Raw genomic sequence first — 25551 nt, forward strand, 5'->3', positions numbered from 1 at the left:
AATCAAGCCTGGGGAACCTCAGCTTGGTTTACAAATGTCTGATTGTTGGAATGCTAAGGCTTCTAACAGAAGTGCATGGAGCAGCGGGTTTATGTCTCTGTGCTTGTTTCATTTTATATATAAAGGAAAAAATATCCCAAATCTCCCCATAAATAGCAGAGATGCCCACTTTTCCACTTATGGTTCTTTTTACCCAAAATACAACTAAGCAGAAACACTATTTTTCTCATTACAGTCAGACTTGGTGAGTTTAAACACATCTTAACAGGTAAGGGCACTGGACGAGTTAACAGAAGACTAGGGGTCAATGTTGCCTTAGCTATGTATGGACTCGGGGTCTTTGAGACAACCATTTAAATCTCTCATGACTCAGTGTCTTCCTCTTTGAAATGGGCATGATAAAATTTATTCCACTGGGTTGGTTTGTAGATTACATAAGGTAGTATATGCAAAGAATTTGGCACATCAACAAATGTTAGTTTTTCTCACAACTCCTACACCATCCTTTAATGGCTTAGAATTTCTCTTTTGCAAAATTAAATTCATCTACCTCATTTTACCCCATTTTACCTCTGAGAGCTGATCTGAGAAGTTAACGTGATGGTGAAATGAATGTGCTTTATAACTGGAAAGCACTAAGGCAAAATAAAGCCTATTGGGATGGCTCCTTCAACCATATGGGAATGGCCCAGGAGAGGAGAATATGTCCTTTCTGAAGGCCCACCACTTCAATCACCTCTCAGATCTAAGGGCCACTTTAGAATAGGCTAGACTGATTGATCAATTAGCATCAAAGAGCTGGAGAAAATGTTCAGGCTCCAGTTGCTGTTGAAGTCAACCCACGTTGGCTACAGGGTCAGTGCCCAATCCCTTTGAATGCCATACAGCCTCAAAGAAATAAAGGCTGGCAAAGCCTGACGCCAGCTACATGATTAACTGGACAAAACCTAAACACTCTAAGCTGTGAGATCAAAGAGAATACACTTTCTAACAAGTAAACCCTCTTAGAGAATTGGAACATGATTCATCATAACAAGCCACTTCAGAGTCAGGCGAGCAGACTGTCCCATGTCTGAGGAATTAGATGCAGGCCTGTCCCAAAGAGAGAGGAGAATGATGGGGTCATCCCTAATGGCCTTCATGTCCAGAAGCAAGATATTCATGACCTGAGGTAAACATCCTGAGAACGTTGCCCCTGGATCTACAAAATAGTGAGAACCTGGAGGGCAGGGGTGCATCTGAGTTAGCTGACATCCCATTTCCAGTTCAGGACCTCGTAGAGCTTGGATCTCAGGAACATAGTTTTCCATGCTGTGTCAGAAAGTCTTCACTATTAACTCAAGCCAAGAATTAACTTAGCCCTAACTTGCCTTTAAAGCTCCTTTCCCAGCACCTCTCCCTATGGCTGGAAGGATAGGTGAATGAATGTAAACAAATGTGCTTGCAAGCTTTTCCCAAAATCATCCAAGAAGCTCAAACCAATTAGAACAGGGAGATGACTGGGATTTAGGGCATTGTTATTGTTCTCTGTTCAGTGGGGAGGTGTTATGGATTGACTGTATCCCCAAAATTCATATGTAGAAGCCCAAACAAACCCCAACATGATAGCATTTGGAGATGTGGCCATTTGGGAGGTAATTGGGGTTAGATGAGATCAGGAGGGTGGAATCCTTGTTTGATGGGATTAGTGTCCCTGCAAGAAAACACACCAGAGAACTTGTTCTGTGTCTCTCCCTGTGAGCGCATACTGAGGAAAGGCCATGTGAACACACAATGAGAAAGTGCCCATCTGTAAACCAGGAAGAGGGCTCTTACCAGAAACCGACTGTGCCACCACCTTGACCTTGGCCTTCCAGCCTCCAAAACTGTGAGAAAATGAATGTAAGTTGCTTAAAACACCCAGACTAGGGTATTTGGCAACCCAAGTTGACTAAGACAGAAGGGAAAGAGAATTCTTCTCTAGTAGTTGGCACCATTATCTACCCACTTGTCCCAACAAGAAACCTGGAAATCATTCTTGAATCTTCTTAATCCTTCCATCTTCTTTACCTAATCAATCACCATGTCTTACCAAAAAAATTCTCTAACCTGCTTTATCCTCTACCAGGACTCAGCAGGTCCTCTCCATGCCCTGGAACTGGGCACTAGTTCCAAACCCCAGAATTTCTCTTGATGGTCTCCCTGCCTTTGGTCTTCTCATACCAATCCAGCCTTCATGTGAACATCAGAGCCACTTCACAGAACTTTACTTGGTATTCCCCTGCCTAATGCCTTTTCACTGGCTCCTGTTCGCTCAGCCCTGGCCCTTTAGCTGAACATGCAAAGGCATTGGATGACATGCCCATCTCCCAGCCTCACCTCTCATCTCATCATGCATGCCCTCATCCCCTGCCTCATCCCACAGGTTTGGTGGGCCATGCCCTCTCACACTTCTGCACCTTCACGTTGCCTAGTCCGGTTACACTCTCTTACTTCCCACAGCAAACTCTCCTTGTTCTCAAAAACTCAGCTTAAGTGTTTCTTCCCCAACGGAGCCTTCTCCTTTAGCCTCCCAACCCCTTTCTCCAGGGTTGGGGACATCCTCTCAGCTCACATAGCAAGCCTAGCTTATAATCATCATGATGTTTACTACAGGGTATTTTAATTGACCAATTGCTTACTTGCCTATCTCCCCTTTATAACCAGTGTATGAGTTTTCTAGGGATGCCATAAAGAAGTACCACAGGCTGGGTGGCTTAAACAACAGAAATTTATTTTCTCACAGTTATGGACACTGGAAGTCCAAGATCGAGGTTTTGGCAAAGTTGGTTTCTTCTGAGGCCTCCTCCTCGTCTTGTAGATGGCTGTCTTCTCCTCCTTGGGGGCTCGCATGGTCTTCCCTCTGTGTGTTTTTGTGAGCTAATCTGTTCTTCTTGAAAGGGCACTAATCATATTGGATTCAGAACGACTCTAATGTTCTTATTTTAACTTAACTATTTCTTTAAAGGTCCTATCTCCAAATGCAATCACATTCTGGAGGTACTGAGGTTTAAGACCTCAACACCTCAGAATTCTGGGGGAGAACACAATTCAGCCCATAGTAACCATCCATGAGCTCCTTAAGAACAGGCACTGTTTCTCATTCACACTGCATCTTCAAGCCCAGCTCATCTCATAGGTCATGGCAGAGGTCTCAGGAATTATCTGTAGAATGAAGATAGTCCAGGAAATTCAGAGCCAGTTAGAGAAACCTGCTCTCTCTGCTCTATGGAAGCCAACTCTGAAGACCTCTCCTCAAGTGTCTTTTATTCTTTGAATCGGACAAGCCAATCAAATGCGGAAAGGTTGCCAAGACACATTCTTCTCAGAACTAGAACATCTAATCCTAAAATTTGTATGGAACTACAAAAAAAAAATCTCAAATAGCCAAAGAAATCTTAAGAAAGAACCAAGTGGGAGGTATCATACTCCCTGATTTCAAACTATCCTACAAAGTTACAATAATTAAAACAGTAAGGTACTGGCATAAAAACTGATATATGGATCAGTAGAATAGAATATAGAATCTAGAAATAAATTGCTTATATGGTCAAGTAATATTTGACAAAGGAAGCAAGAATGTGCACTTGGGTAGAAACAATCTCTTTAATAATTGATGTTGGGAAAACTGGGGAGATTTGTGAAAAAAACAAAACAAAACATGAAACTGAACCACTTTCTGTAGAAAGGCTTGGGCACTGATATTTTTTAAAGTTCCCCAGGTGACTTAATGGCTGGAGTTTAGCACCACTAAAACAGAGAAGAGACACTGTGACCTGTATCAGCTGGTGTGAGGTGCAATATTTGTACTGGGTTAGGCAACAATGAGAAGAGTTTCACAAGTTCCCATCTCTGAAGAGTTCTGAGTACTTAGCAGGTGGGTAGAATAGGTGTATTCATTCATTCACTGTGCCAGGCACTGTGTTAGTCGTGTGATCTCATGGGGTCACCACGACAGTCCTGTAAGTGTACTCTCCATGTAACATGTGAGAGATGTGGACTCAGAGAAGGGAAATGACCTGCCTAGTATTGCATGCCGGAAAGAAGAGGAAGTAACGTAAGAGCTGGCACTGACTGCAGACTCCATACTTGCAGGATTATCCTGTATAGAGTAATTGACCATCTGGGGGCTGGGCCCTGGACAGTGGCATACCACAGGTGCTCCACAAGAGCTGTTGAAGGAAGGATGTGAATCAACTCTTATTAAGCATCCATGTGTGCTGGGTACTGTGTTATGTTTGTACAGTGCCTCTTACCTCAACTGGGTTTGTACAGAGAGTTGGAGAGGTTAAATAACTAGTCTTTTTGAATATGTTTCAGGATCTGAAGAAAAAAGATTAAGGTAATTCTTCCTAAGGATTAGTAGAAGGTCAGACAGCTTGCACATAGCCAATCTGGGATTCCAAACCCAGAATTCTCTGACTCCAAAACGCATGCTCTCCCCTCCCCACACCCCACTTCCCAACAGACATGCATTGAGGACTTTGCCAGGCACCTTCCTGGAGAGCACTGTGCACAGCTAATAGAAACTTCCTCTTTTTCCGAGTGGCTGGGTCATTGTTGGAAAGGGCTGCATCTGGTCTTCCTGTGCTGCACCCTCTCAGCTGCCTGGAATCCTGAATTCTGTGTCCAGAGTGCAGTCTTAGGAGAGAAGAGGTGTGTGGTTAGATGTAACCTGCACCCTGCACAGGCTGCCCTCCTTATGATTATGTGGCTACAAATAGGGAGCTTGAGAAGGTAGCCCTGGGTCAGAGCAATTTCCAAGGGCTGGCAAGACTCACAGCGGGAAATTCCCTCTAGAAGACAATTGAACTGAATATATTTGGGGACAGGCTGTGGAGGTGACAGTGGCTACTGAGCTCAGGTTTTAGAACCTCAGAGATCAGGAGCTTTCTCCAAGGGAAGCTATAAGCCAGGAGGCAAAAGACAAATGCCATGTGATCTCACCTATAAGAAGAACCTAATGAGCAAAACAAACAAATGAGCAAAACAGAACCAGAGGCATAGAAACAAGGAATAGGCTGACAGTGACCAGAGGGGAGGGGAGGGGAGAGAGGTATAAGGGTGGAAAGAAGAGGAAGGGACTAGTCAAGGAACATGTATGAATGATCCTTAGACATGGACAACAGGGTGGGGATTGACTATAGGAGCAGGGGGTAGAGAGCAATGGGAAAATTAGGACAACCATAATAGAACAATGATAAAATATTCAATTTTTTTAAAAAGAGGACAAGCAAGCTCACATAGCCTCTCCTCCACCTGCTGGATGCTCACAAGGACCAGCACATGGATCGACAGGATTTTGAGTGAGGCTGCAGGCATCAAAGGGGTTTCCCCTAGGAAGCCAGAATAACTGAGGTTTGCAAAGTTAAAAATATGAGCCCAGATGCAGAAGGCACAACATAACCCTCCAAGAGAGTGATTCATAGCGTGGAGCAGGGTGCATTGGCTCTGCCCTCTTATTCTCAACTTCCTTCAGGCAGTTCCTAAGGAGGTGCCTCTTTTCTGAAAGCAGGAAAAAAGTATTTCAATTATCTTATCCTGTTGTCTGGGTGGTATGTCCTTCAACCCTGACCAAAAGGCAGACATCTGTTTTATAAATGGCAACTCCCTTTGCTAGCAGAAGAGGCTGCTATCATTTAAATCATGGCACTTGTGTTCACTGGGAAGCACACGAAGGTCCTGGACAGAGCACCAACTTCAGAGTTAACGTTGCCTCAATTCAGCCCTGACTCCATGCGCCATGCTGTGTCATATTGAGCAAGTTCCCTTACCTCTCTGAGCCTTAGCTTTGTCCGCTGTAAAATGGAGGTGATAACAATAGAAGTTAAAACATACTGAGTGCTTTGATATCAAGTCACTTTGAATGTTAGAAGCACTCTAAGCTCAGCCTTGCAGCCTCATTACCAAACTAGAAACCACACAGTACCAGTGTGTCAAGGCAGCGTCCACAGCTCTGATGGCTTACATGGGCTTTCTATGTCAGAGATCTCATTTGATTTGCACAGCTGTCCAGGGTGGGAGCCCCAGGAGGGATGAAGCTCCCCATTTTAAAATGAAAAAATGATGCTCAGAGACTTGGAGCAGCTTTTCAGAAGTGGAAAAAATGGGTCTGAACCCAGATCAGAACCACATTGCTATGTGCCAGGCATGTGCCTTCCAAGTGTCTCACTTAATATATAGAGTTGGGGTTCTCAACCAGGGTCAGTTTTGCCCCCCTAGAGGACATTTGACAATATCTGGAGGTGGTTTAGGTTCTTATAACTGGGGAGGGGGGAATATTGCTTCTAGTGTATAGAGACTAGAATGCTCTTAAACTCCTACAGTGCACAGGACAGCCCCCCACAATAAGGAATTACCCCCCAAATGTCACTAGTGCCAAAGCTGAGACACTGGATACAGAGTAAAGCAATCGGGCAAGTTGTTCCCATTTTATAGTTGATAAAGCTGAGGCCTAGAGACTAAGTAACTTCCCCAGGGTCACATGGTAATGACATAACACAGTGGGAATTGGAAGCCAGACAGTTTGAACCTACACCTATCTTAGTAACCACTAAGCTATGCTCTCTGTCCGGGGGAATCTGAGTTGGATTCATTCAGGTCATGGAAAGTATCGAAAGTACAGACTGCCTTCAAGTGAAGAAAGCACTTTTATACAGCAAGGCTTTGAAGCACGTGAAGGTTATACAACTTGCCCAAACAAGAAACTTAAACCTAGCCTAAACCAGGGCCTTCAGAGTGGGGCCTCTCACCCCAGAGTATCTTAGTCCTTTATTTCTTTTATAGTAAGTAGTATATTTACCTTTCTCCAAAGGAATGTGTAGCCTCTCCTCCAAAATGCCTATGTTCTTAGTTGTAAATGCTAAAAGAATAAAAACAAAAGACTCAAGGTGCTTAAAGCTGAGAATGTGGCACAGGGAGGAGGAAGATGAGCCTGGCTCCCCAGGGCACATGCTCGCAGACTCAGGTGACTGGGCCTCCACCGTCTGCCACTGGGGACCATAGAATCTGGTCTGTTTGGGGGTTTATGCAGATCCACCCATACCCCAATGTGACCAGAGGGAAGGCCCCCTCTCCCTTTGGATGCCAGTCTTCCTCTCACTTGTAAAATAAGGAGTTTCAACTAGTTGCTCTCTAACCCCTCCCCAGCCCGGTCTCCAAAGTCCTGGCCTCCACACCAATAATTGGCAAACTTTTCCCCTACTCACTCCCATCTACAGATGGAAAGTATTCTTGAGTATGTCCCAACTTGTATAAAACTCCATTATGCAGGTAGAGATATACATAATCAAAGACACTATCATCATCCTTAATTGCCATATCCTTTAATGAGCCATCTGCAATATGCAAGCACACTGGGGCTGTGGGTTATGTTCAGTGCCCAGCCCAGGACCTGTGATATCACTGTCCTGGGGACAAGGGCGTCTGGAGCTGCCAGAGCTCCTGCCCCAGAGGTTCAGGAACTGTGAGGAATAGTCTCAGGTGTGGTCAGGCCTGGGAAGGCCCACCAGGACATCCTGGTGGGGACAACGCCAAGTAGCAGCTCTGTCTCAGCTCGTGTGTGTGAGATACCTGTTTTCATGTGGGGCCAATGAGTCCTTCAGTGGTTTGCTAGCTGGCTGAAGGGTGTTAGCTCCAAGAATGCCTGCATATCATACAAATTATAACTTCATCCTTATTCTGAAACTCTTGACATAAAGAATTTTAGTTGGATTTGAAATCCATTTGCATGATTATAAATGATTCAATATTTACCAATCCATTAGGAAGAGCTGTTAGATTCTTTTTTCAATTTTTAAAATAAAGTTTTATTCTTTTAAGTTATTTAGAGCTTTGCTTATTAAACCAGAGCTATTTTTGAAGTTAAAATGAACAACTAAAGTTTAAGCTCCGTGGACTTCACATAGAAAAAAAATGATTTGTTTACATACATAACTGATCTTTAAAAAAAATTGGCTTTTGGCTTCAACATCACTTATAAACTAACACCCCTTCCAAAATGTTTGCTTTTTATATACAAGAACATCAGCATCCTTTACTGTAGTTTCCTTTTGTGTGTTAGTAAGGAAGCTCCTCTAATTGCGATTAGTAATTAATTGATTAGAAAAGTTTAGTGTTGATTATGAATCTATTGAAGTTGGGAAAGCGCTATTCAAAGTGAGAACTAAAATTCAAGAAATTTCTAAAAAAACATTTAGTTTTTCTCATTCAGTATAGACTGAATGTTGAAAGTTTTACTGATTGTTCTTATTTTCCTTTTTTAAAAGGACTCTAAAGGCTTAGGATCTTATTTGCCCTGAGAAAGTTTAAGTACAATTTCAACTGTAGAAAATATTAAATAGTTCTATAAATTATGTATAATCTGAAATCCTCTCTGTAAAAGGTTTCTGGCCTGTGGTCAAAAATGTAAAAGACAGTCATGAAACTGTCACGGTCGGGGGTGGGACAGTCATTTCAAGCATAAGGACTGACAGTTTTAAAAGTTATGTTAATGGGTGCAAGCTCAGTTACTCATTGGAAAATTTAAAATATTTATTTGGGGGTTTTAAATAAAGTCAATATTTAATATAGTCTTTAAACTTTGTGTTTCATCATACCAGTAATTTTGTAATATAAAAAAAATAGTGATTTTAAAATATCCAGCCCATACAGACATCCCCAGGTGCCCTCAGCCTGCCCTAGGAGACTGTACAAATATTCTCATTTTCTCCGTGTGCTACGACATGGAAGAGTTTGGGAAACACTGTTATGGAGTATAGACCAGACCTAGGCCTCGGTTTGCTAGCCATATGTATGTGCTACCACAGCTATACTGCAAAGTCATGGGGGTAGGAAGCTGCTACTTATGCATCTTTGGATGTCCTATGATACTGCACACAGGGCTTTGAACTGAGTACTTTAAATGCTTGTTTCAGATGTTTCCTCTGATACATAGTTTGAACTTGTAAGAACTATAATTCTTTATTGAGCAATTACTATAGCCAGCACTATAGCCTTTCCCTCCCAAACATTATCTAAGACATCTATATGTCTGAAAGCCAATAATATAATGAACCATTAAAAAACATTGTGATCTTTACCCCAACCTTATTGACAGATTAATATTCTTGTCCCTTCTTTACAAATAAGGAAAGTGAGGCATGGAGAGAATAAGTCACAACCTGAGGTCACACAATAAGTGATGTCATTTTAGGTTGTTAGTACTTGACCAAATGGCTTAGATTAGCATGTCTCAAAACCTCTAGAAATCAGACCAATTTAGGAATCAAAGGTCTGAAGAATCCTTCTTACAAATAAAAGATAAAATGTTTACATAGATCTGGTAGACACCAGGAAAACTATATTTAAAATGTGGGAAATAGTCCCCACACTGTCATAACTTTTTAAAAAAAAAAATAAAGGGATAGGGAGGGAGGAAGAAGAGAGCTCTTAGAGGCTTGAGAGGACCTTAATAATATAAACTGAAATTCTACCCATCATAAGCTCAAGTCATGATTCAACAAAGTTAGATGAAAATAACAAAGCTAAAGAATTTTTTTAATCGAAAGTTATGCATGAGTGAGTGAAGTAATCCAAGAACATGAACAAGACTTGTGATGACAGAAGACACAGACCACAATGGCCCCACTTCCTTTTGTCTGGCAGCACCCTGACCTGCTTTGTGGTCATCAAAAACACACAACTGGCCATCATTTTGGGTGGAGCCCTCACCAGGAGGGAAGAAAAGGGAAAATTTTTCCCCCAAATCCCATCAGTTCCCTTTCCAGAGGTCCTACAGAGCAGCAAGGCAGTAAGAGTACACCATCTGCCTGGGAGGCTCTCAGACTGGCGTGACCAGGAACAGGTAAGGAGGGTTCTACAAGAGGTCAGTCTGATCGAAACTTTGTGTTAGGGGAAGACTGAAGAGATGTCAGGGAATTTTACATTTGATCCGATCAATTCACTATTGTGGGAAGGAATAGGGATTCTAGGTATCAGATCAAGCTGGTAACCTCGATTTACACTGAATCTCCTAGGGAAATTTAAGCATGGCCCTGGAGTCATGGAGCGTGGAGTGTCACGAACAGTGAGCCAATACGCCTAGAAACCTGAGCAAGATGATGGGATGCCAAAACGCATGGGCGGTAAGACATAACTTCTCTAAATGTCGCTAACAACCTAACTCAGAGTGCAACACAGTGTGTCTGCAAAAAAGTTATTTTCCCTTCCTCATTCATGGATAGTGGTCAAGTCAATAATGGAAAGAAACAATAGTACTTGAAATAGCTTTAGTAACAATAATAAAACAAAGAAAAATGTGATTTAAATATATCCCTTGGCAATTTAGAAAAGAAACAATAGACTAGATAGCATCTGGAATAATAGAGAAAACAAAATAAATAAGAAAATGTTAGTATTAATAAAGTAAATGAAAAACTGGTGCATTAGTAAGGATTGTCCAGAAAAACAGAACCAATAGGATGTGTATAGATATAGATATAGATCAATGTATAGATAGATATACATAGATTTATTTTAAGGAACTGGCTCATGTGATAGTGCAGGCTTGCTGAGTCCAAGATGTGTAGGGGAGGCCAGCAGGCTGGAGACCCAGGGAAGAGTTGCAGTTTAAGTTCAAAGGCCATCTTGCTGGCAGAATTTATTCTTGCTCAGAGGAAGTCAGTCTTTGTTACATTATGGCCTTCAAATGATTGGATGAGGCCCACCACATTTAAAGGGTAACCTGCTTTACTTAAAATCCACCCATTTAAGTGTTAATATCATCCAAAAAACACCTTCAAAGAAACAGCCAGAATAACGTTTGACCAAATATCTGGACGCCATGGCCCAGACAAGTTGATACATGAAATGAACCCTCCCTACGTGTTTATGAAACTAATTTCTCTGGAGGGGTGTCCAACCCGTAGCCGTGGGATGCACGCGGCCCAGGACGGCTATGAACGCGGCCCAACACAAAATTGTAAATTCACTTAAAACCTTTTTTTTTTTTGCTTATCACTTTTTGTTAGTGTTTTTGCATTTAATATGTGGCCCAAGACAACTCTTCTTCTTCCAGTGTGGCCCAGAGATGCCAAAAGGTTGGACCCCCCTGCTCAGACTTTATAACTCTCATTGCACATTGACAGTCATTACTTCCTTTAACCCACTCAATGCACTTTTTACGGAGAAGCAAACTGAGGCTGAAACGCTGAGTTACTCTCCAAGCACACACAACGAGTAAGTACCTTGACCACAGTCCCCCGACTCCTTCCAATGTGCCACACCCACAGTGGTGCCGACGTGACAGACTCAAACCCAGCCTCTGACCCCAGTGCTGTGCTGCTTCCCTGGGGGGGGGGGGGGGCTCCTCTTTAAAAATAGTAATACAAGAGACAGACACTAGTGTGAGCCTATCGGCAGAAAGAACTTAGTGCCCTTGTTGGAGTACACCTTCTTAAATATTACCTATGAGCAATGGTTTTGCTAAAACCCTTACTTTCCTTATTAGAGATCTGCTCTGGCCCTGCAAGTCTTTTCTTTAAAACAGATGTTCTTTTAAAAATCAGCTTTATACATGGAGATTTTATGCAATCATTTCAGGGAATACTTTTTGTTCAGTGCCTCTCTTATGTCAAGGAAGAAGGTGAATCCCCAGCAGAAAAGTATAGGAAGCCTGACACAGAAGTGTACATGCTGTAGGATTTCATTTATGTAAAGTTCAAGAACAGGCCAAACTGAAGTCAGCACAGTGATTGCCCTTGGTGGGAAGTATTGGAGGCAAGAGGCACACAGGAGGCTTCTCGGTGCAGGAAATGGTCTATTTCTTGATCAAAATGACCAGAAAAACTCACTGAGCTGTACTCCGGAGATTTGTGAGCTTTATTGCATGTTATGTCTCTTCTCAATTTAAAAAAATAAATGTTATACTGGAAGAAAAAGGGACGAAAGGGTGAAGAACATTGGAAAGTGCTTGTTTCTAGCATGGGGCTGGTAAGTGGACCCATGAGCAAAATAAGAATATAACTGGTGGACTTGTGTTGCAGAGGAGAAAATAGTCAAGAAACATGGGAAGCGATACCACAGGATGAGGACCTTCTTCTGTTCAGTGAAGGTTTACAGTGCAAAGCCCAAGTCCAGGATGGGATAGAGGTAGGAAAGGAAGTGAGGAAATTTTGCTACCATAAGGCAACTACAAATATACTATTTTCTGAATATCCTGGGAAGCGGGAGGAAAATGCAAAGCCTCTCCCTCTTCTTAGGAGATTGGTAAGTTGAAAAATTAAGTGAAGCATGACCTATTATACTAAAAAGTTTTGGAGAAGGCAAATTGCATTTTACTTTAAAGCATGGTTTCCAAAAATCTGGAGTGATCATGTGTGGATGAGTAGATTAGGTTTCCTATGGGCCCTTAAGGAAGTGGTATCTGGGATGGCTGATGAGCCAAAGCAGTTACCTAAGTTTTTGGTAGAAATTGCTGATGTGGCGAAACCTCTTGTTTAAACAGGTCATATTCTTGACCTCAGAGCCATTTCCAGAGTAGAAATAGATTTCTATGTACATCCAGGAATAAAAGAACCAACAGTGTTCTCTTCCCGGCCCCAGCCCCTGCTCTCCAGAGATGGTTCTGAGACCGATGAAATGTTGCTACAGGCATGGATTTCTAGATGATTTTTAAGAATTGCTTGGGTTTTGGTGAAAAATGAATTCTCCCAGATAGAATTGTCTTGGATTTTCCAATTCCATGCTCTAATTGTAACAGATACTGGGACCTCTAAGTCACACCACGTGCTTTGTGCTGGGTTTAACTCATTGAGAGCGGAGGGAGCTGGCCAAGGCCAGCATGCCCCATGGCCCATGGCCCAGCAACTACCTTTAATTGAACTCTGCTGCCAGACGAGTGGAGGGGATCCTGGCCATGGCCCCCGATGATTCAGAGGGAATGATTCTGACTAAGAATGACACACACACACTTTCTGGAGAAGTATGCCCTGGGTCATTGGGGCCATCAAGCTTGTGGCGTTAACAGGAACTTCGCTGGGCTTCTTAGGAGCAATGGTTGTGTAGATGGGTCCATCCTGGTCACAAATTCCTCTATGCCAAACCTTCCTGGTGCGGTAAGGAGTGTGCCAACCTCCAGTCATTGTCCAACCACCCCAGCATCCTAGGACAATGACTACATCTCCAAACTCCAAGACATGCGAGTATAGGAGGAAAACAGTAACCTGTGCAAGATTAATTTAACAATCCTCCTCTTCCAGAATGTTCTCTGTCCCTTCCCCTTCTAACCACTCCCCTTCTCTAAAACCTGCTCCCCCTCCCCCACCCTCAGCCCCAAGCCTTCATTTATAATCCTTACTTCCCCTCCTCTAACCTAGCTAAAGCTTGATATTTTACCTGAGGTCTTCTTTTTAAATATGGAAACTAACTTCAAGGAAAAACTAAGAAAAGTCCTTGAGATTATCAAACAGTGAAATAGGGGAAATGACACCCATGCCATCATGTGATGAGATGTGCAACCTAACATCATTTTGGTTCAACAGTATCTTCTGCCTCTCTTCCAGGCACTGGGGAGGATGTTTCAGGAAATCAAGGTGGGAGGGAGGCAAATGAAAATGGATGAAGCCCTGATAATAGCCCACATTTATTGAGCATTCTATTTGTGTCAAGTTATGTGGAAAGTTTTTATATGTATCAGCACATCTAATCCTCTCAAACCCTTGTGAGGAAGGTCCCATTGGCCTGATATTACACACTGAGGTTTAGAGGCTCAGTAACTTGACAGGACTGACCAGCTAGTTTGTGCAGGAGCCTTTCTAATCCCAGAGCACGAACTTGTACTGCCAAACCCTTCATTCATGTTATCTTACTCCATCATCACAACTACCGTATGCTTCAGACTATAAGATGCACCTAGGTTTTAGAGGAGGAAAATAGGAAAAAAAAACCCGCTCCCCCACTCCACTGCCACCCCGCCCCCTCCCCCCCCCACCAGCAAGCCAGGTAAGCTACATTCTGACTGTAAGACGCACCCCCATTTTCCTGCCAAATTCGGGGGGTGAATCTTATAGTCCGAAAAATATGGTAAGTTGCAAAGTAGGTTGTATTATTTCTGTTTTATAGGTGATGAAACCAATTCATACATTTCAAGTAACTTATCTAATGGCACGTAGCTAATTTACAACAGAAAAAAATGAACCCAAGCTTTTCTCTCTCCAGAATGTATACTCTTCCGCAAAACCATGGGTTACATAGTCCAAAACTAAGGAGCTCTTAATTTACTAAGAGTGTTAAGACACAAAAACAGCTGTGATAACTGTCTTTAAAAAGACAAGGCGTGGTGGAAGAAAGGTCACCTCTGCTTGAGAGGCAAAGAATGGCCCCCTAGGGAAGGAAGCATTGACATCGTTGAGTTAGATTGAAAACCGTGGCCCACCAACTGCCCCGTATCTCAGAGGGACAAGATTGCCTTAGTTCCCCTCAGCCTGACTTGCTAGGTGGGGTTCCTAATTCTAATTTTTCTGGGTCCAGCCCTTTCTCCCAGTAGAAATCTTTAGCAGAAGGATATCCAAATAGAAGAAGTAGAAGGAATGAATATGGAATGGGAATAGTTTTTTAAGAAGATTAAACAATGGTTTCGACACCATAAAAAAGCAAAAAAAAATTTTTTAAAAAGATTAGTAATAATTATCACTTTGAGCTGTGATGGCATTTTTCACCCAAATGCCTTATGCTGAAGAGTCAGCCTCATCATCAATAATGAGACTGGCTCCTCAATCCTGATTACCATCTTTAAAATGGGGAAATGGCTTCCAGGGAAGCCAAAACGGGTTTTTGCAAATGGGTCACTAAGTCTTGTGGAGAAGATGGGAGAAGGATTCCTAGGGTCCTCCTAGGAGCTTGTTTTCTTGTCCCCCAGAAACAGCATATCTGTGTTGAGTGACTGCTCTGGACCAGGAACTGTGCTGGGCCTGGGAGGTGTGATGGCCTCAGTGGAAATGAGGCAGAGTGCTGTTGTACCGGATAGAGCCTCCAAATCTCTGCTCACAGTGAGGTCCTCCTGCCTCTTGCACAATGCAAAGGTTACATAACTCGCATTTGAGCAACCTAGACTCGTGCTTCAAGTCAAAGGTTTCACAACTGCATAGTTGACTTCCAGCCTCCTGCATTGCCCTGGGGTTTAATTGTCAGAGGCTGGAGAAGAAACCAGGTCAACTCCAAGAATTTGAGAAAACAATAATCACTTCATGAGAACTCACTATTTGAAGCCAAGGCTCCTGGTGGCGTGGAGAGAGGTGGGGAGTCAAGAACAGCTTCACAGAGAGATTCTTGAGCTGGGTTTTAAAGGATAAATAGGCCATGTACAGGCAGGCAGGGAGGAATAGTTCCCCCAAGCATAATGAAAGCATGTGCAAAGGTATAGGGGTATCAAACTATATGATGAATTCATGAAACTATAGTAGTTTGGCGTCATTAAGCCCTAGTGAGTTCTCTTATATTGTTCTAACACTGGGGAATTCCTGCAAGCCCACCTTTAAAACTCTGGGACTTCCGAGATGCTCTCTAAGAGTCTATGTGCATGAGTTTCCATGGCCTCTTAGAAGACACAGTGAAATAAACCCTTCAGACTGACTCAGGCCTCCACAACTATCAGGATTAAAATGCTGGTCTTTGGATATCGTGAGGGTTTCCCAAGCTCTGCAGTGGTTCCTCTGGTCAGCCTAGAACTCCCGTGGGATTGGAGGAGCCAAAAGAAACCGGCCTAAGGTTAGACTGCAGGCTGATGCCTGGTGAGGGCTATTTCTGAAACCGTGCCATTTAAGTGCTCTCCCCTGGAGCTCTAAAATGGACAGGGATCAAGCCAGCTGAGAAAGGAGACCAGGTGGGAACCACAGTGCATGCAAAGCACTGCTGACATTGCTCTTGAGAATTTGGGAAATGCCATACTCAGGCCTTCTCTCTGTGCCATTGTCTTTGTTGCTGTTATTCAGAAGAAAGTCACAATCCTTGGGTCTGCTTCTAATTAGGTTGGAGACTTATTTACAAACCCTCCCATTGATTAGATGTCATCTGAAACCTATGAAATATGTGAACGACTCTGTTCTAATACTCAGCCCAGAACACTAGCCCCAAAGGCATCACATGGGGACTGTTGTCATAGCTGGTGTTTATTCGTTAATAATAATGGAAATAATCAATAATAAGTAACATGTGGATATTGCTTTGCCCTTTAACAAGCCCTTTTCACATATAAATTTTCTTTGTCACATGTAGCATCAACCTTGGGTAGGAATTGCTGAAAATACCTCCATTTCACACATGAAGACATTTAGCCTCAATGAGGTTGTAGAAATTGCTCAATGTCATATAGATAGTAGGAGTCGAAGCTAAGATTTCAGAACCAGCTCTTTAATGGCTCCAAAGAGCTTTGGCTTTTCAACATGTTTTTCCTATTAAAGTCTTTTGGGGCTCCATAAACTAATACCCTTCAGTCCTAGGCCTAGTGCTGCTGAATGTCCTGTCATTAGACTGTGCTCTTACTCAAGTTCAACTGCTCATCTTGGTGTGGGAGAAAAGCACAGTAACATTGTGTACTCAGTGGTCAGGGGCCACATGAATGAATGTTGGACATCCCTGAATAGTCACAGCAACCTCCCTGAAATCCATCCATCTCTCAGTGGAGCAATTGTGTTTTTCTTGTTCACCACTATATCCCCAACACAGTGCCTGACACTTGGAAGACATTCAGTGGGTATTAATTGAACTGGCATGGGCACACTTATCCCTACTGATTAAAGAAGGAACCTGAGACTTAGAGGAGTGAGGCAGCACACCTGAGATGACAGAGCTGGTGAGAGATGGAGCAGGAGCTCCGGCACAGGCTACCTGTGGCCACAGACCCCACTTTGCTTTTTGCCAGGAGCCAAAGTTGCTTGACAGTCTTTCTAGCTACCAACTTTTTCTTCTTTCTGAACTAAAGAAAGGTGATGAAATCGCCCAGCTTGGAAGTAAAATGTGTGTGTGTGTGTGTGTGTGTGTGTGTGTACGGTATTGTGCTCACTTATGTGTTTGGGATAGGTGAGGAGGCTTTATAAAAGATACAGGAGTCCTGTCCAAACAGCATTTGCTTTAAAGTCAGGAGACTGCATTTCTGAGACTCCATTGGTAGGAACATTTCTAGGAACCTGGTCATTTTGCCTACTTCTGGATAATTCTGCACATTCTCTCATGCTCACTGGGATATTCACCTTATAGTTAACCAAGACCACCTCCCATATATTGCCAAGATATGGCCTTTTCTTACAAACTAGACTGTCCTTAAATACCAAGCAAAGTTAAGATCTTAGTGTCTTTAAGACCCAGCTTGCTGGGATTGCCAAGTGGAAAATACAGATTTTACCATCGTGATGGGTCTTTCATCCTTGGGGGTAAGAGTTGTGTGTGTGTGTTTGGTGGGGGTGGGGGGTACCTGCTCCATCTCAGAGGCAGCAGACGTCTATGATTAACTATACAAAAGTGCCAGTTTGATGATGAAAGCTGTACTTAGCATTGACTCCTCTGCTATAGCAGGAGTCTGGGGGTGCAGCTTTTGAGGACTTTTTTTTAATGGAAGCTTTTGTTAACATCAGATATCTAATTAACTTACAGTTTAAAACTACTGATGTGCTGTGTCTTCAAGAAAGACAGTTATCAAAATAGTTTTCATCTAACATAATTACCCTAAACCTACTATGGAAGAAAGAATAAAGATATTTCCTTTTTTAAGAAAAGCCAATGTATTGAATAACATGGAAGCATTTTGTTGTGGGATCCCTGTCTATGCAGTTGAGGCTAGATCAACATACTAACCAGCATAATTATCATATCCAGAGTTTGTCTCGGGAAATGCCTTCCAGAATAAGGAAAACACAGTGTCTGTGCCCACAAGGATGACTTGGCTCCCCCCGAGGATGAAAGGCTCCGGCTGCTCTGCAGTTATAATCAAACTGGCTCTCCCCCAGCCTCCTCGGGCTCATCCATCACACAGTAATAACAGAGTTGCTGGCTGCTCATCTCCACAATGGTGTTTAGGGCATCAAATGCTTCAACTACCACCTATGTGCATGATGACTCCAGAGTATGTCTTCGACTCAAGTCTTCCTCTCCCTCCAGACTCCAAATCAAGCTGCCTATGGGACATTTGGACTTCCCTCCACATGGTCCAAGGCAATATTTCCAAAACCAGACATACCACCTTCCCCTCTTTCCCTCCCACTATAAGTGAACTCCTTTGCTCAGATTCCCTGCCTTCCCCACCCCACTATCCTGACAGTCACAACCCTTATTTTAAGGGTCAACATGATTATTTTTAGTAGATTTTATATTTAAAAACAGACTTCGATTTACAGAAAAGTTGAGAAAATAGTACAGAGAGTTCCTATATACCCCAGTCACTCTCCTGTGGTTAACATCTTATATTGATTGGTATGGCACATTTGTTACAACGAATAAACCAAGTAATGGTTCATTATTATTAACTCCACACGTCATTCAGATGTCCTTAGGTTCTACCTAATATCCATCATCTCTTCCAGGATCCCATATGGGGTACCACATAACATTTAGTCATTGTATCTCCTTAGGCTCCTCTTGGCCGTGACAATCTCTCAGGTTTTCCTTGTTTTTGGTGACATTGATAGTTTAGAGGAGCTCTGGTCAGGTATATTCTAGAATCTTCTTCTATTGAAATTTACTGACGTTTTCTTGTAACTAAACTAGGGTTATAGGTTATTAGGAAGAAGACTGTCGAAGTTAAGTGCTGACATGATTTTTAAGGCATTGTTTGGACATTGGAGAAGGTTGGTCACTGTGTTCATTTGACAAAGGAAAAGCTAATACTAATTCTGATATTTCACTTATTAAACCGAATCATAAATTTCATTTTCTTTTTCCCTCCTAGACTGGGAATTCTTTGAGGGTAGAGACTGTGCCCGATCCATCTCTGTATCTGCAGAATCTGATGCTGGTCATGAAGCCAAGTCAGGGCTTGATGTATATTTGAAGCTTCGGTTCATTTCCTCATCTATGAAGTGGGATAATAGAACTTATTTCTAAGAATTTGGGATAATTAAATTAAAATATTAATATACTTGGCACACGGCCTTGCATTCAAAATAGTAAGGACTCAGCTATGTTAGCTGCTACCATTTTTGTTGCCATTATTCAGACATACCCGTTATGCAAGATATCCTGGAGACCCAATCCACTGTGATCCTCTCTATATCTAAATTTAGTGATTACGTGGAAATAAGGGGGATCAAGCTCAGCTTTACACTGTATAGAGTTCTCTTCTGTAAATACATGTTGCATTTAGTTCACTTTGACAATGCTACTTTGACAAGACTCTTCACAATGGTCCAAAAGAAACGTAAGGCATGGCTCCTACTCTCAAGACCTTACAAATTGACTGTCAGATAATAATAGAGGGCAGCATTTGATGAGGAGCCAAGCAGAGGCAATGTGGGTGTGGGAAGTTGCAAGAAGGGGCTGTGCCTGTGTAGGCTGTATTGTTGCTAAGGTTTGAGATGTAGGCATTGAATGATGGGTCAGATTTGGATGGTTAGAAAGAGAGTTTGGAAGATCATAAGCAAGGATCTGGAAAAATGAGTATACAAAACTCAGTGCCTGAGAAGAGTCCAACCCACCTGGTGCTGGGATTTATGCAGATAAGAGTAAGAGGTGGCATTGGACAGGGCATCAGACAGAGCAAGATAACAGGATAGGGGTGGCTTGAAAGCTGGCCTGAAGAGTCATGGAGAGCCACTTACATGTTTGAGCAAGGGAGTAGCTGCATAAAGATAGAATTTTCAGGAGATAGTCATGCTTGCAGGGGGCATGACTAACTGAAAAGGGTTAACACTAGTGGTGGAAAGATTAGCATGCTAGTTTATTCATTCTTTTATCTATTCATTGGTCATATATACACTTGGCAAATATTTATGGAGCTCCTTTAACACTCTGGGTATGTGGAGACATAAAAGCCTTGGTCCCTACTCTCAGGGAGCTCAAGGACTAGAGAGAGAAAGATTAAAGAAGTTTCTGCTCTAATCCAGACAAGATCATAGTGAAACCAAAGAGAAAAGAATAACATAACCTGTGGGAGGTAGAAGAAGAATAGATAGATGTATTATGTATCTACTGTAAAAATAAATGAAAGAAGTCACGGTTCAAGAAGTAGGAGGAGAACCCAATAGGAAAGAGGGCTAAGAAGGGGACAGATGATAACGTCAAAAAACTACTGGAATGAGGTAGAAAACCTGCCCAGGGACAATGACTCCTAACAACAACAATGATAAACAACAGCAGCAAGAACAACAATAATAGCACTTTTAAACAATTACTGTGTCCCAGACCCAGACATCATTCTAAGGCAGTTCGTATGTTTTCTCATTTTTCTTTGTACCTACATAGCATAAGATGCCTAATCCTCCATTTTCAAACGGTGTGCTGCAAAAGGCAACCGGTGCACCACAGGAATTTTTAAAATATGCAAAACCTAACTATTTAGTCAGGGACACTGACCTCTTTTTCTCAGATTATCAAATTAAAAAATGACATCAGCCAACACAACAATAGCCATCTGATGTGAATGCATCAAAATTATACTTATGTTTTTGTCAGATCAGCAAAAAATATAATACATTTTTTTGGCATGCTGAAGAATTTTAGTAGTTAGTTAATGTGTGTCATGAGATGAAAAAGGTCAAAAATCACTATTCTAGGCCAAACTGGAGCACTGTTAGATATATAGGTGTTTGGGGCTGGAATGTTAAAAATGGGGTTATAGGTTGGTAGAGTAGTTTCTTTCCTCAGGTTAAAATCATTGGTCTGGGTTAAATCATTGGTCAGTCCTAGCCAGTAAAATCCTGTTTGATAAGATGCCTTTCCTTTGTCGTGACTAAGAATGCATTTCTCACTCATGTGGGGTTGGGTGTAACCCAGAAGGTTCTTCAGTCCAAACTCTCTGACAAACAGAACCTCTGAGCATCAGCCTAACCTTTGGGAGACTGGCCATTCTCTTCCTAAACCACTGATATTCTAAAGTATATTACAGGAGAGGATGTGGTCTGAGCTGGGGCTGGATTCAGACGGGGACGTTTGGAGGGGTGGGTGGAGGTGCCTGGACTTCCAAGAAAAGTTGCCAATGAACTTGTTATTTTTCCCATGGCATCTCAGAACTGCTTTATATCCATCCAAAGACTGAATACATTTTAGAAAAACAGAAGGGGATTTCTGCTGAGAGACTTTCAGTTTGGAGAACCAAGTCCCTCTGAGAATTCAAGGGGGAGCATCATTATCAGGAAAGGTTGTTATCATTGGTATATTGTCGTACCTTAAATTTAGGCTAGGACTCACTAATTTGCTTGTAAACTGCCCGCAGTGACCTTTCATAGGTATATGAATTGACTTACAGTGCTGTGGCATATATACGTGTGTGTGTGAGAACATATACCATATTTTTTCGGACTATAAGACACACTGGACCATATGATGCACCTAAGTTTTAGAGGAGGAAAATAGGAAAAAAAAACCCTGCTCCACCGCCACCCGCCCCCACCCAGCGAGCCAGGTGAGCTACATTTGGACTATAAGATGCACCCCGATTTCCCTCCCAAATTTGGGGGGTGCATCTTATAGTCCGAAAAATACGGTATATACATAACACATGAGTTGCTGGCCCAACAAATGTCTTCATAACGAGCTTTCAGATATAAAGTTATAGGATCCAACAGAAAAACAAATAAGCACTTTTTTTTAACTTAAAACTCAAATTTTTAAAGGGTCAGCAGGAGTTCTGGTGCTAAAATAAATGTAAACAGACAATTCCTTTATGCCAGCAAGCCTATGTCCTGCTCGTAGGGTCTGCTGTAGTGTAAAACAGGACTCCAGCTTCCTCTAAGTCACAGACTTAGTTCCAAACTCTTCTCCACATCTAGGAGGCATGGAGCTTGACACAGGTATTATCAAGGTAGAAGCTTTTGTTCACGGTCACTTATGTCGGGGATCCAAGATTCAAACTTAGTTCTGTCCACCCCCACTTTCTTCCTATCTACCTGGTGGCCTTCAATACGCTGACCTTGACCCATGTTCAATGAAAGTTTCCTTCAGAAAGCACCAACCTAGTCTGGAAGCAAAAAGTGGTATAGCAACTGTGGGAATAAAGGGTGAGGTGATAAGAATCAACACTGGTGGGTAGCTTGATTAGGATGAAGGAAAGGACTAGTCACTTCAAGTCATTTTCCTTGTCCTTTCAAAGGCCTTTTTTGCTCTTCTCCCTGAGTTTCCTATATGTACCTCCTCTTGTACATGGTATTTTGAAATCATGTATCCCCCCGGTGTATCAGGACATGAGTTATATAGAAAAGCTGGTCAGGGCCACACCTGCAGGAGTAGTAAGAGCAAGCTTGGGGGGATGTTCTGCCCCAGCCCTTGGAATATTTGAGTCTCACAATCAATAAAAGACTTCAATACTGGCAGGAGGGAAGCATGGAGGGAAATGACTGGAGGGGCTGCTGTGGATGAGACCACACAGTGAGGAGAATGGAGACTTATGTGATTGAAGAAGCTGGATACCACTTAAAGATCTGCATTAAGGATATAAGGGTACCCCTGGAACTTTCTACCTGGCTCTAGGGATAATGCCTCAGAAGTGAGATATGTGCCTGTTCAGCCTGTGTCTGGTTTAATTTACTTCTAATTTTACATCTCCTTAAAATCCTTGAGTGCACGGTATAGTTGAAATGGAGTCCCATCAGAAGCAGGTTCTTGAAAATGAGAATCTCAAATCCCGTTAGCCTGCTTGGTAGGACTCTGGGATTTCCGCAACCCCTGCTGTCACCGGTACAGAGGCATACACAGAGTTTCCTGAACCTCCCTTATCTCTCTAAAATCCCTTGGTCCTAAAAGCATAGCAGATTCATCCACAATTGACTGGGGGTGGGTGGAAAGGAAAATAGGGCCACAACACTGTAAGTCAACTTGACAAAATTCATTGTATAGTCAGTTTTACTTAAATGTTTATTTAGCACCCTGCTAGGCCCTGGTTTGGTGAACCAGACAGGGTTTCTGCTCCCGAAGAGTCACAGCCAAACTGATAAGCCTCCAGGATAGTGTTTCTGACCTCAGATTCATCTTGAGAACTTATGAAAATACAGATGTCTTGGCCATATTCTGGCTTTCTGAATTAGAATACCTAGGGTGGTGGAACCCAGGAATCTGTATTCAAAAAAACCATCACAGTTGACTCTTATGCACTATAAACTTTGAGATCATCTGCCTTAGGCTCTTAACTAACTACTGGTTTTATTTCCAGACCTCAAGCACAGAGGTGAGGGACAGATTGGGGGACAAATCTTGTCACAACACATTTCCTGAGCCTCTAACATACAGGAAATTGCAGCTGACTTCACTTGGGACTCCAGAGCAAAAAGACATCTAACTAAAAGCTCCTCTTGGCCCATAAGTCACAGGAACAACCTTTTTATTTTTCTTTATAAAAAATAAGACATGCCCTGGCTGGTGTGACTCAGTGGATTGAGCGCCGGCCTGTGAACCAAAGGGTTGCGGATTCAATTCCCAGTCAGGGCACTTGCCTGGGTTGCAGGCCAAGTCCCCAGTAGGGGGAGCTTGAGAGGCAACCACACATTGATGTTTCTCTTGCTTTCTTTCTCCCTTCCTTCCCCTCTCTCAAAAAAAAAATAAAATAAAATCTAAAAAAATAAATAAGACACATTGTGACGTGTAGACTGGTGTGGTACCCAGGATTTAAGTTCAGGAGTACCTGTTTTATACCGGCTCCATCTCTTCTACCACCCCCTCCCAGCGCTACCATTTAAAGCAGGTATTTTGACTATCTGTGTGTAACACTATGAGGATGCCAGCTCAGCAATATTGAGTGGCCTGCCCATGCTACTGGAATTTTAATCCAGCTCCCCTAACTACAAGTCCAAGGTTATTAGGAGTTTCCAACTTTGGAAGAACCTTCCCATGCAGCCCATATGGGACTGGGGCAGAAGTAAATAAACTCTGGCTCATGGGAACCAGCTATGATGTGTTATAGGTTATTGACCTAAGCCTTGGATAAGAGGCCTGGCTCTGCTTCTTACTAACTAGGTGACCTTGGGCATGTTACCCTTGGCCAAGCAGCTCCCCAAGCCATATGCCCAGGGGTTTCCCTTGACACCTGCCCTTCACTCACCCACCACATGTAATGCATTCTTACTGGCTTCACCTTAATATCTTCAAATGTAGACAGTCTTCCCATCTCTACCACTGTTACCTTAGACCTGAACTACTGCAAAAACTCAACTGATCACTCCCCTTCCATTTTTGCCATTCATCCTATCCCAATCCACCTTCCCCTCAATAGCTTGATTCATAGTATGTCATTCTTTTACTTATAAACCTTTAACAGCTTCCAACTTATCTTGGGGTAAAACTAAATGTCTTACCAAGGTCCCCGGTCTACCTCTGCACACTCATCCTGAGTCTCTTTCTGCCTTGCTTTCTAAGCTTCAGACATGAAGGTGTTCCTGTCTTTCAAACACTCCATGCTCCATCCACTCAGAAGCCTACATATAGTTTGGACCTTCTTAATTTAGCTACTTATCTCATTCTTCAGATCTCAGTTCATTATCATCACCCCTGGAGCCTTCCCCCCCCTTCTTCCTCACTGCTAAATCAGCTCTTCTTATTATATACTCTTGCAGTTCCCTGCACTTACTACAGTTTGCATTTATAGATCCCATAGTGATTTCCCATCTCATCCACTAGAGTGGGACCTACATCAAGGTGTAGACCATTCTGTTCTCTCCACCACCACCTAATTCCTAGCACCTGACCACAGAACCTGGGATGTAGTGAAAAAACAGCAATGGCACTGCCACTGCTACTGATGCTGCTGACGCTCATGGCTAGTGGTACTGAATGCCTAGCATGTGCTAGTTCTGCTTCTAAGCTTTACTTGCCTTTGTTCTCTTAAACCTTGAATCCCTGATGCGTTGGGAGAAATTCCATGATGAAGGAATGTACCTCATTTCTCTGAGCCTCATTTTCCTTATTGACAAAATGGAGAAAGTAATATGTGAGTAAATCCCAACCAGATTGGGAAGTACTTTATATTTACTCTAATTATTTACAAATGAAGGACTAGAACATTTCCAAAACTTTCTGTGGGTTTTAGAAATATGTGTGTGTGTGCATATACCCTTTATCTTATTCTAAAACATCAGTTCTCAGCCTTTAAAAAAAAAAAGTATTGCCGGCCCCACCCCACCACAAAAAGAGAAAACATATATTCAGTGTATATTATCCCTAATGGGAGAAATTAATAAGATTCCTTGAGGTAGTGTTGAACTCCATGGGGCTAAAAACTGTTGTAATATCTACTTTTTTTCACATCCAAAAAGCAGTTTTTATCCCTTTGGTAGTAACCTCCCTGCTCCTGCTTTTGAGAAAATGTTCTGAAGAGAAAAAAGGAAGTGAGAGAAAGAGGAAAGGAGGAAGGGAAGGAGGGAG

At 42.5% G+C, this 25551-nt stretch overlaps 1 long non-coding RNA gene across 1 annotated transcript in view; it reads left to right on the top strand.

Annotated features, from left to right (window-relative positions):
* Positions 1–25551, top strand: part of LOC139440790 (uncharacterized) — a 110312-nt gene that overhangs the window by 13428 nt on the left and 71333 nt on the right. The window contains exons 3-4 of the long non-coding RNA XR_011650980.1: positions 10035–10142; positions 12042–12147. This is a non-coding gene — a long non-coding RNA (uncharacterized lncRNA). The remainder of the gene's footprint in view (positions 1–10034; positions 10143–12041; positions 12148–25551) is intronic.

This window comes from Desmodus rotundus, chromosome 1, assembly GCF_022682495.2.
Source record: "Desmodus rotundus isolate HL8 chromosome 1, HLdesRot8A.1, whole genome shotgun sequence".
Taxonomy (NCBI): Eukaryota; Metazoa; Chordata; class Mammalia; order Chiroptera; family Phyllostomidae; genus Desmodus; species Desmodus rotundus.